Here is a 12748-nt window from a genome sequence, read left to right on the forward strand (position 1 = left end):
CTCGCTCTCATGAGAGACACTGTACAATATATCAAAGACCGTCGTGTACATGCGGCCCTAGTCAGCCTGGACAAGGAGAAGGCCTTTAACCGAGTGTCTCATGAATTCATGGGCAGGGCTTTGCGCAAGCTGGGTCTAGGCAGGAGGTTCTGTTCGTTTGTTGACCTGATGTATTTTGACATTTGCAGAACGGTGTTGGTGAACGGCTGGAAGACTGACCCCTTTTCGGTTCGCTCCGGGGTCAGACAAGGCTGCCCTCTTTCACCTCTCCTTTTTGTTTGTGTTATAGAATCCTTCGCGGAGTCTGTCCGGCAGAATGGAGAGATCAGAGGGATCACCGCACCAGGACCTGGACACTATGAGGTCAAGTGCTCGCTGTACATGGACAACGTGACCGTCTTCTGCGCTGACTGGCGTTCGGTGACACTGCACTCGTCCAGACCTGCGAGGAGTTCGGACAAGCTTCAGGGGCCAAAGTCAACTGCGGCAAGTCAGAAGCCATGCTCTTCGGGGACTGGCAACTGGCCTCTTCTGCCCCATTCCCATTCACCATCAAATCGGGCTTTTTCAAAATTCTGGGAGTCTGGTTCGGGAAGGAAGGTGCAGCCCTCAAGTCTTGGGAAGAACGCTTGGCCAAAGTCAACCAAAGAATAGGACTGTGGACCCTCAGACACCTCACGATTGAAGGCAAAGCACTCGTCCTGCGAAATGAAGTTTTGCCTGTGCTCCAATACACCGCACAGGCATGGCCCCCTCTTGCCACCGTTTCCAGGGCCATCACCAGGACAGTGTTTCGCTTCATCTGGGGATCTAAGATGGACAGAGTGAAGCGAGCCATCATGTACAAAGAGCCCTGCAAGGGCGGAAAGGGCATACGGGACCTGCCCACCTTACTGCGGATCGCCTTTGTTTGTGACAGCGTTCGCCGGACTCTAAGAACTGCCAATGGCTCTGCGGGCAAGGCTATGTCTCGCTTTTTCCTCCTGCCCCTCTGGAGTGGTCTGGACTGGGACAAGTGGGACAGCTCCATCCCTTACAACTGGCACGCTCCCTGGTTCTACGGGGACGTCGTCAGGTTTGTGAGGGAACATCAGCTGGAGGGCCTTAAACCCGACTTGTGGAAGCCAAAAACTATCCACAAACTCATCAGAGAAAAGGATGCGATGGAGTCAATTCCAGGGATCCATGACGACACCTTAGAGACAGTTTGGACTAATGTGTCGTCAAACAGGTTGACCAACGGACACAAAGACTTGTCATGGATGGCCATTCAGGGCGGACTGTCAATCCTGTCATTCATGCATGCCCGTAATCTGTGCAAAACCCGGTACTGCCCCAGGTGCCCTTTCGTGGAGGAAATATCTTATCACCTGTTTTGGGAGTGCCCCTTTGCACAGCGCCTGTTGAACGCCCTGGAACATGAACTCAAAGACTCTGTGCCCAGGAACAGCCTGCAATGCACTTCGGTGCTGTATGGATTATTTCCTGGGACTCATACTGTTGGAGCCATCAAGGAGGCCTGGCGCCTTATGAACTGTTTTAAGGACGCTATTTGGTTTGCTAGGAACCGGCTCATACTCAGGAGGGAGAACAAGTCCGTCCTGGACTGCCACAGACTTATCCATAGTCTGCTGCAGGATTACAACATCTTGGACGTCGACGAAGAAGAAAAAGACTAAACCCCTCTCCTTCCCCCTCTCCCCCCGTTTGTTTTTGTCTTCTCAATAAAGCTAAGGGCATGTGATCCCCCCCTCCCTACCCCCTCCTTCCCACTTCCCCTTCCCTCATCACTGTCTAAATGCTTTGTTGAAAGGTTTTGTGATTGAATAGGTATGCTAGTGTAGCATTCATTGCGATGTATAGTGTAGGTTAGCCTGTGCGTTACATAACAATGCCATGCTCGCAAAGACGATTGTAAGTAATTTATTAAGTGCTGATTCGTGGCCTGTGCTGCGTCACAGTACTAAAGTATGTATGTATGACAACTGATTGTAATAAAGATGTTTCAATCAAAAAAAAAAAAAAAGGGTGTAAATGTATCATTGCACACAAGGCTGCCACTGTAAGGTATGCTGACTACCTGTCAGCATACCCAAGAAGCAGTAGACAGGGCCTTGGACTACAATATTTTACTGAAATTTTCTATTTGAAGAAGACCTACCAGAAAAAATACTGAAGCAGTTTTGTACTGGAAAACAGTGGCGTACTGCCAATATAGGCAAACCACGCAGTTGCTATGGGGCCCACGGCACAGGGGGGCCCGGAGTGCATGGAAGGCCCTGCCCCCTACGTCTACTCTGCACAAGATGGTTTATTCATGTCATGGGGTATTGAGGCGGGTCGTCCACTTGTGTTCTCCCAGCAGTGCCACAACGGCCCCCCCCCCCCACCGCGTTGGCATAACCACTCCCGGTCTAACCTCTTCCAGGCTGCGGGCTCCCAGGCATTGTGTCTGTTCTCTGCTCTGCTGCATTTCACACTGGCCAATCAGCATTTAGCAGTGCAAAGATCCTGCTACTGATTGGCCAGTGTATCGCTGGCAGGCAGCAGGAGCAGCAGGCTCAAGCACACACAGAGGCGCGCACCCGGCATGCACTCTCCTCTCAAGTCATCAGCGACAGCCAGTGAGTGCAGTCCAGACTGAAGGACCGCTCCGGATCAGGGTCACTGACTGTACACAGTGAACACAGAACCCGGCCAGTATAAACAGGTAGTGTGCCATGCCACAGTAAGAGCGTCACTTACTCACTTTTAATAAAAAGTTCATATATGGTTCTGATTGGATGGATTTTGGTATTTTTGATGGGAGGAGGGCAGCAGCAAGCAGTGTTTTTTTTTGTTTTTGGGGGGCCCTGTAGTCTCATAGAGGACTCAGAAGGACTGTCCTTCTGAGTCCTCTATGAGCCTACAGGCCCCCCTCCCCCCCCCCAAATAAAAAATATATATATATCATATGGGTATTTTTGATGGGGGGAGGGCAGCAGCATGCAGTGTTTTTTTTTTTGTTTTTTTTTGGGGGGGGGAGGCCTGTAGGCTCATAAAGGACTCAGAAGGACAGTGTGCTTTCCTCCTACTCCCCCAAAGCACATGTGGACACTTAGCATCAACAGCAAGGTGTTAATGCCACCCAAAATGCCCGGGCACCTTACTTACTTCATTCCACGGCACCCCCATTGCTCCTGATGCCCGCACAGCCACCACTGCCTCCCTCCGATCACGCAGATGAAAATATCCAGCAACATGGGGGGCAGTCAATAGCAGGCCACGATGGGAAAGAACCTCACTAGCATCGTGGGTGACCCTAGGGAGGCTCATTTCCGAAGCGGCCTGCTATTGGCTGCATCCCCTCATTGGGCATAAGTATTATCTGTATGCAGTGCCTGGACATTTTGGGGGGCATAAAAAGGGTTAGATAGCCTCTTTAACCCTTAGGATACTGGAGTTTTTTTTGTTTTTGCATTTCCTTTTTTCCCCCCTATCTTCCTTGAGCCATAACTTTTTTATTTTTCTGTTCACATAGATGTAAGAGAGCTTATTTTTTGTAGGACAAGTGTACTTTAATATGGCATACAATGTAGTGGGAAGCGGGCAAAAAAATTCCAAATGGGGTGAGGGGTTAATTGTGCGGATCACAGCCCCCTGTAAGAGATCAGGTGCTGCCAGGCAGCAGAGGGCCATTATGTTCGCAGTTCTTAGTATATTCTAACTTGAAGCGTCCCCATCACTATGGGAACGCCTCTGTGTTAGAATATACTGTCAGATCTGAGTTTTCACGATCTAACTCAAATCCGATGGTATATTATAACATAGAGGCGTTCCCATAGTGATGGGGACGCTTCAAGTTAAAATATACGATCAGATTGGAGAAAACTCCGATCCGATGGTATATTAATATTATCCGAACACCGAACCCGAACCCGAACTTTTACTGAAATGTTCGGGTTCGAGTGCCGAACACCATAAAGTTCGGTACGAACCCGAACTTTACAGTTCGGGTTCTCTCAACCCTAATCATTAGTAAACTTATTATAAGTATTACTTTTCCTACAATTAATAATTTCTTTTTATAGATGCTATATCATTACCTATAACATACAATAGACAACATATAATCACACAAAGGCTGTATGCCAAAAAACAGGTATGTGCAAGCCAACAATCTATCCATGAGACAGGTTTTTTGATTGAAACACTTTTATTACAATCAATCGTCATACAAACATACTTTAGTACTGTGACGCAGCACAGGCCACGAGTCAGCACTTAATAAATTACTTACAGTCGTCTTTGCGAGCATGGCATTGCTATGTAACGCACAGGCTAACCTACACTATACATCGCAATGAATGCTAAACTAGCATACCTATTCAATCAATCACAAAACCTTCCAACAAAGCATTTAGACAGTGATGAGGGAAGGGGAGGTGGGAAGGAGGGGGTAGGGAGAGGGAATCACATGCCCTCAGCTTTATTGAAAAGACAGAAACAAACGGGGGGGAGAGGGGGAAGGAGAGGGGTTTAGTCTTCTTCTTCTTCGTCGACGTCCAAGATGTTGTAATCCCGCAGCAGACTATGGATAAGTCTGCGGCAGTCCAGGATGGACTTGTTCTCCCTCCTGAGAATGAGCCGGTTCCTAGCAAACCAAATAGCGTCCTTAAAACAGTTCATAAGGCGCCAAGGCCTCCTGGATGGCTCCAACAGTATAAACCCCAGGAAATAGTCCGTACAGCCCCGAAGTGTATTGCAGGCTGTTCCTGGGCACAGAGTCTTTGAGTTCATGTCCCAGGGGCTTCAACAAGTCGGGCTTGAGGCCCTCCAGCTGATGTTCCCTCACAAACCTGATGACGTCTCCGTAGAACCAGGGAGCGTGCCAGTTGTAAGGGATGGAGCTGTCCCACTTGTCCCAGCCCAGGCCCCTCCAGAGGGGCAGGAGGAAAAAGTGAGACATAGTCTTGCCCGCAGAGCCGTTGGCTGTTCTCAGAGTCCGACGAACGCTGTCACAAACAAAGGCGATCCGCAGTAAAGTGGGCAGGTCAGGTATGCCCTTTCCGCCCTTGAGGGGCTCTTTGTACATGATGGCTCACTTCACTCTGTCCATCTTAGATCCCCAGATAAGGCGGAACACTGTCCTGGTGATGGCCCTGGAAACGGTGGCAAGAGGGGGCCATGCCTGTGCGGTGTATTGGAGCACAGGCAAAACTTCATTACGCAGGATGAGTGCTTTGCCTTCAATCGTGAGGTGTCTGAGGCTCCACAGTCTGATTCTTTGAATGACTTTGGCCAAGCGTTCTTCCGAAGACTTGAGGGCTGCACCTTCCTTCCCAAACCAGACTCCCAGAATTTTGATGAAGTCCGATTTGATGCTAAATGGGAAGGGGACAGAAGACGCCAGTTGCCAGTCCCCGAAGAGCATGGCTTCTAACTTGCCGCAGTTGACTTTGGCCCCTGAAGCTTGTCCGAACTCCTCGCAGGACGAGTGCAGTCACCGAACGCCGGTCAGCGCAGAAGACGGTCACGTTGTCCATGTACAGAGAGCACTTGACCTCGTAGTGTCCAGGTCCTGGTGCGGTGATCCCTCTGATATCTCCATTCTGCCGGACAGACTCCACGAGGGATTCTATACCACAAACAAAAAGGAGAGGTGAAAGAGGGCAGTCTTGTCTGACCCCGGAGCGGACCAGTCTTCCAGTCATTCACCAACATCGTGCTGCAAATGTCATGATACATCAGGTCAACAAGTGAACAGAACCTCCTGCCTAGACCCAGCTTGCGCAAAGCCCTGCCCATGAATTCATGAGACACTCAGTCAAAGGCCTTCTCCTGGTCAAGGCTGACCAGGGCCACATATACACGGCGGTCTTTGATATATTGTACAGTGTCTCTCATGAGAGCGAGGCTGTCTGCCATCCTGCGGTCAAGTATGCCGCAGGTCTGATCCGGGTGGACGATTATGCCGATGAGAACCTTCAGCCGTTGGCTAGCACCTTGGTGAGGATCTTGTAGTCCAAGTTCAGGAGAGAGATGGGACGCCAATTTTTCAAGTCACATCTCTCCCCCTTCCACTTATACAGGATCGTGATCATTCCTTCCCTCAATGATGGGGGCATCCTACCCTCCACCACCCACTCCTCATAGAGTTCCAGCAGGTCCAGACAGTTCAGATCCCCCAGCGCTATATAGAGCTCCGCTGGGAGGCCGTCACTGCCGGGGTCCTGCCGGACTTAAAGGAACTAGCGGCAGAGAGCACCTCCCCCACCGTCAGAGGGTCATCAATTGCCTCCGTACCTGCAGGGTCAAGTTGGTTAGTGATACCTGACAGGAATTTACTACAAGATATGTTCTGCAAACTCAGAAGTCCATAACTGCATCTTTGTCGACTTATCAAAGGAGACGGTAAGACCGTACGATTTTATCCAGCAATTATTTTCCAGCGATTTAAAAACTGCATTATTATTCCAGTGGGACGCTGCTGGTGGATGCTATTAGCGGGACGCCGCTTGAGTTTGTTCTTTGATTGCTCATTGGGACTTTGCTTTTTTTCGGATATCCCTGTCATTTATCGAAAGAGACATACATAAAGGACATTGGATTATCGCCAAATTTTAAATATTTGACTTTCCCATACACATATCTGCCGAATATTTATACGAGTTTTTATTCTATTGTATTCCTCGAATTTTAGTATTTTATATTGTAGTATTTGTCATATTGGAGTACTGCACATTGTGTATTATGGTGTAGTGGACAGGTATTTTTATTACAGTTTTACATTATCATTGTCAATAAGTACAGTTATTCATGCTATTATATGTTAATAAATTTCAAATGGTCCAGATATCCTGAGAGTGCCCAGTTACTTTTGTTCAAGTTGGTTAGTGATACCTGACAGGAAATTATCGGCGGCCGTCTGGTCGGTGTTCTTCAGGGAGTAGAGGTTGCTGTAGTAGTCTGTGACGACTCCCATTACTTCCTCCTTCCCCGAACGCATGTTGCCGTCTTTGTCTCAAAGTTCGTTCAGGGGCGTGTGGCTGGTGTGAAGTTCCCTTTTCAGGCTCTTTTTGGCCTCCTCCAGCTCCTCTCTAACGTTCCAGCCGCACCGGTGAAGGTCTTGCAGGGACCGCAACTCACGCTGCAGCGCTCTGAAGGCCCTCTTCTTCTCACACGCCTGATGTTGTTGCTTGGCCTGAAAGAAACAACGAAACTGGACTTTAACATACTCCCACCAATCACCAGTCCGTTTAAACAAGCATTTGTCGTTCCACCAGGCTATGTAGACCTCTCTAAGTTCCGCAAGCACGTCCTCGCAATTCAGCAGGGCGCAGTTCAGTTTCCAGGACCCGCGGCCGGGGTGCACTGGACCTGAACGGCCCTGTGATCGGAGAAGAAGCAAGGGACCATAGAGTGCCTACACCGCCTGACTGCCTGGGAGGTAAACACAAAGTCGATCTGAGAACGGAGTGAGCCATTGGGTCGGCTCCACGTATAATTAATGGAGTCTTTCCCCCTGGAGCCCACAACGTCCTGCAGGGATGCTTCGGTCACCATCTCAATGAGCAGTTTGGAAGTGACATCAAGCTTGCTTGATGTTCCGGAGCTGCGTCCGTCCTCCTCGATCGGGCAGTTGAAATCCCCGGCCATCACTACGGTTTTAGTGGTAGCGAGTTGCAGTCGGAGGGCCTGGAAGAGCTCCAGTCGCTCACCCTTGTCACGGGGGCGTACACGTTGATGAGCCTAACCGGCTCTCCTGCCCAGGAGCCATCTACGACAAGAAGTCTGCCGCAGATGAGCTCCTAGACGGAGTCAAGTGTGAACGCGTTTCCCCTGAGGAGGATGGAAACCCTGGCCGACTTACAGTCACCACCACCGGACCAGTAGGAGGGGCCGTGGGACCACTCCCTGGCCAGATGGTTGTATGACCTAGAGGGGGAAAAAGTACACTCCTGCAACATAAACACGTCGGCGACCTGTGAAGTAAGAAAGGTTAGTAGTACCATCTGACGTCTGAACCTGTCCCTGATGCTCCTAACATTGATGGAAAAAAGGTTAAAATTTGCCATCATGTAAGAGAAAGAAGGAGGTTAGCGTAAACATTTTAGTTACCACTCCGGACATCCGGCAGCTTCTCTTCATCTTGCCCGCTGTCTGTGAGTGACCTCTCCAACAGCCGACACTGTTCTGCGATCTCGTCGAGGGCTTCGGATTTCTGGGGAACTTCTTGCGGCTCGGTTGTTTCCCCGCTGGCCACTGTTACCTCCACATTCGTCTCGTTGATGCTCTCTGTGGTGTGGAGGTTTTGCTGTTCGGGCCTCGTTGGCGGCTTCCGGGTCTTCCACCTGCTGCTCCATTTCTTCTGCTTCTTTTTTGTCAGGCAGGAGGATTTCCACCGCCTCGACCATCTTTTTCTTGGAGTTGTCAGCAGCTGGGCTGTCCCTCACCTTTCTTTTCCCCTTTCTTTGGCTGACACCTGGGGATTCAAGAGGGGGAAATATCTCCATAGAGAGGGCTGCAGCAGCTGGAGGAGGGGTTAATGCTGCTGCAGTGGTGGCGATGGGGCGTGTTGGGCTGGGGGCGGTGGAAGGTGCCACTGAGGTAATGGGAAGTTGGATATGGGAATCCTCAGTGGTGGTGACGACCGGGCGGGAGAGGGAGCACAGGGGCATGGCCTAGGGCAGGTGTCTGCTTACCCTCCTTCTTTTTGGACTCCTTCAATTTTGGTCTTTTTGCTGCCGGAGGTGCGGCTGCAGTGGGGTTCCCGCTGGCCGGCGCTCTAGCTGCGACCGCTGCCCAGGTGTGTACTCTTTCTGGGCAGTCCTTGTAGATGTGTGAAGCCAGTCCACACAGGTTGCATGCCGTCTTCTTAGGGCAGTCCCGGGTTTTGTGCCCTGCCACACGACAGATCCAGCAGGCCGCCTCCTTGTAGTCGCTCAGCCTGTGCCCCTTCTTCCCACACTTCCTGCAGGTCTGCGGCATGTCGGAGTAATAGATGAGCACTTGAGAGTTGCCCAACGAGAAGGTCGGGGGCAGGTGTTGCACACCATCCGGGTCTGTGGGGTCCCTGTTCAGGCAGACGATGACTGACCACTTGCCTGTCCAGAAGCCGTTTCCATCCAAGATGTGGGTGGGGTCCCTCACAACAGTGCAGAACCGCTTCAGGTAGGTGACGATATCCTTGCCTGGGATGTGTGGGTTCCGCATGGCGACGGTCACTCTCCTTTCTTCTCTCTGGACTGGGCAGCCGCCCACGAAGCGTCTGAAAGGGGAGTCCGGTTGTGCGGCTTTCACCATCTCCCAGTACCTCTTGCAGATGGCCACGGAGGCGAAGGTGATCCAGAACATCCCAGCGAGGAGGGAATGGATGCTCTTCACTTCCGGCTTGGCAAATCCCTGTTCCAGGACAATCTTCTTGCCAAACACATCCTGGCTGATGTCTGGCGCTCTCCCGTCCACTTCCTTTAGCTTCAGAACGACCGTCTGCGTCATCCAGGGCTCCAGGGAAGGGGAGCTGGGTCCGGGCTTCTGGACTTCCTGTTGCTTCGGGGAAACGGACGCTGCCGGATCAATAGCCGATGAATTGGAGGCTGAAGGGTCCTGGAGGGCCTCTTCCGTGGCCTTTCTTTTTCTGTAGCCATCTTCTTATCCTTGGTCTTGGGAGGCTTGGAGGTTGAGGCCATGGCTTCTTCCTAATTCCTGCCTTCCTTTCCCTGGAAAATCTTCTCAAAACATCCATTTTTACACAGGGGGCGGGGCTATGCAGATTCCTTCTTGCTGGGCAGAGCTTCTTCCGGGGAATGTCTTCGCCAAGATTCTTTTCCTCATCAGGGTCCCCCGAGGCCGGAGTCTTCAGGCCGGAGTCTTCCGTTCATCGTCGTAGGGTTTCCTCGTCGAGTCTTCGCAAAGTCTTCTCCTTGATCGCAGGCGGAGAAAATCTTCCAGTAGTCGTCTTCAGGCTGTCGAGATCCAAGTAAGCACTGTCTAACGTCGTACACCAAGACTATTAAGCCACAGGCCAAGAGGAGGTCGGAGACCAGAGCACTCTTGTTCCCTGGGGAATAGCCCTACACTAAATTGCAGCAGTGAGCTGAAGCTGAATTTAATCAACGATGCTCAAAGGCAGAGTGCAGGGGGTACCCACAAGGACCTGGGCCGGCAAGTCAAGGCAGACTGATAAGAACAGATACTACACTTGATCTTAGCCAAAAGGCTGAGAAGCGGTAAACAGGGCCTTGGACTATGATATTTTAGTGAAATTTTCTATTTGAAGAAGACCTACCAGAAAAAATACTGAAGCAGTCTTGTACTGGAGAACAGTTGCGTACTGCCAATATAGGCAAACCACGCAGTTGCTATGGGGCCTGGAGCGCATTGAAGGCCCCGCCCCCTACGTCTACTCTGCACAAGAAGGATCCGTTTCTGCACAACAGAAGGGAGGTGACAATTAAATGGGTTGGCCATTAACAAATCTGAAGGAAATATTAACCTTTGTAAATTGTCAATATACACTCACCTAAAGAATTATTAGGAACACCTGTTCTATTTCTCTTTAATGCAATTATCTAGTCAACCAATCACATAGCAGTTGCTTCAATGCATTTAGGGGTGTGGTCCTGGTCAAGACAATCTCCTGAACTCCAAACTGAATGTCAGAATGGGAAAGAAAGGTGATTTAAGCAATTTTGAGCGTGGCATGATTGTTGGTGCCAGACGGGCCGGTCTGAGTATTTCACAATCTGCTCAGTTACTGGGATTTTCACGCACAACCATTTCTAGGGTTTACAAAGAATGGTGTGAAAAGGGAAAAACATCCAGTATGCGGCAGTCCTGTGGACAAAAATGGATGCTAGAGGTCAGAGGAGAATGGGCCGACTGATTCAAGCTGATAGAAGAGCAACGTTGACTGAAATAACCACTCGTTACAACCGAGGTATGCAGCAAAGCATTTGTGAAGCCACAACATGCACAACCTTGAGGCGGATGGGCTACAACAGCAGAAGACCCCACCGGGTACCACTCATCTCCACTACAAATAGGAAAAAGAGGCTACAATTTGCACGAGCTCACCAAAATTGGACTGTTGAAGACTGGAAAAATGTTGCCTGGTCTGATGAGTCTCGATTTCTGTTGAGACATTCAAATGGTAGAGTCCGAATTTGGCGTAAACAGAATGAGAACATGTATCCATCCTCTGATGGCTGCTTCCAGCAGGATAATGCACCATGTCACAAAGCTCGAATCATTTCAAATTGGTTTCTTGAACATGACAATGAGTTCACTGTACTAAAATGGCCCCCACAGTCACCAGATCTCTACCCAATAGAGCATCTTTGGGATGTGGTGGAACGGGAGCTTCGTGCCCTGGATGTGCATCCCTCAAATCTCCATCAACTGCAAGATGCTATCCTATCAATATGGGCCAACATTTCTAAAGAATGCTATCAGCACCTTGTTGAATCAATGCCACGTAGAATTAAGGCAGTTCTGAAGGCAAAAGGGGGTCCAACACCGTATTAGTATGGTGTTCCTAATAATTCTTTAGGTGAGTGTATAATTTTAGAGGTTCTGCTCTTGATATAATACTTTCATCTGCACTTGGACATGTCCTGGGAGTCCAAGAAACTTGCAGTTTGTTTCAATGGAAATTGCTGATGAACCTTGTCTCACTGCATGTACCTCTATCTGTGGTCATTTACTGGATGGGAGCAGCGTGCTTTCACTAGAGAAGCCATAGCCTCACAAACCGAGAAAATGGGGAATAGCTTGTAAATGGTACATATCAATAAGTTGCATATACTTATTTTTCCCACACATTTCTTAATATTAAATATAATGTGGCCAGTCCATTTAAGTCAAGAAGGTTCTTTAACTGGAATATTAGGGAATGGCATTCCGTGGGAGTGAACCGGGTTATAGGGCTAAGAAGCATTTTTCCACTGCTGAAGTCTTTGCCCCAGATCAAAAAAATATGTGCTGATTAAAACAAATGCATTAGAGACAAAGTGGAGGAAGGTAGGACTAAAGCAAAACCTTTGAATGCATTGAATCATTTATTCACATAAAAAAACACGGTTATAAAATAATTTCTGGTCATTGGTGGCCACTGACGAATTAAAGTTTTTCTATACCATACGTACGTCATGCTGCTCTACAAATCTCTTCCTGATGAGCCAGTATGATAACGGTGAAATACATACCACGTGTAAAGGGGTTCCGAAGGTGCACTCGGTCCCCCATTACCCGCAGACCTGTTGCTTAGCTTTGGGAATGAGGATCTGTGTTTGACCTCATTCCCAGGGCGGCTTTACTGCTGGGTGGCTCCCTGCTCCTAAGTCTGCCTTGAGCGCCGAGCTGATCACTCGGTGCTCAACTGGTTGGTCTGTCGGTCATGTGACGCTGGCCATGTCACATGACCCTCACTCCCCACTATAAATACAGGCAGCCTGCTAGTCACAGGTTGCCTGTTAATTTCTAGGTTCCTGGCTATTTGTTGGACTACTGAATACTCACCTGATTCCGTTCCCTGACGATCCTTTGCCTGCTCCTCCTGTACTGCGGATCCGTCCTGGTATTGTGACCTCGGCTCCCACCTGACTACTCTCTTAGGACTCCTCTTGTACTTCTCTGCTCTCCTGGTATTTGACCCCGGCTTCTCCTGACCATTCTTTGCTTAACCCTTCGTACTGCGTAGCTTTCTTGGTTCTGACCCGGTCCGTTCATGTTCCGTATTTTGTCTTGTCTGTCTTCCCTGCACGTA

At 49.6% G+C, this 12748-nt stretch overlaps 1 pseudogene; it reads right to left on the minus strand.

The window, feature by feature from the left end:
• Positions 1-10119: 10119 nt before the first annotated feature.
• Positions 10120-10213, minus strand: LOC120987341 (annotated as a pseudogene).
• Between the last annotated feature and the right edge of the window lie 2535 nt (positions 10214-12748).

This window comes from Bufo bufo, chromosome 1 (genome assembly GCF_905171765.1).
Source record: "Bufo bufo chromosome 1, aBufBuf1.1, whole genome shotgun sequence".
Classification (NCBI taxonomy): Eukaryota; Metazoa; Chordata; class Amphibia; order Anura; family Bufonidae; genus Bufo; species Bufo bufo.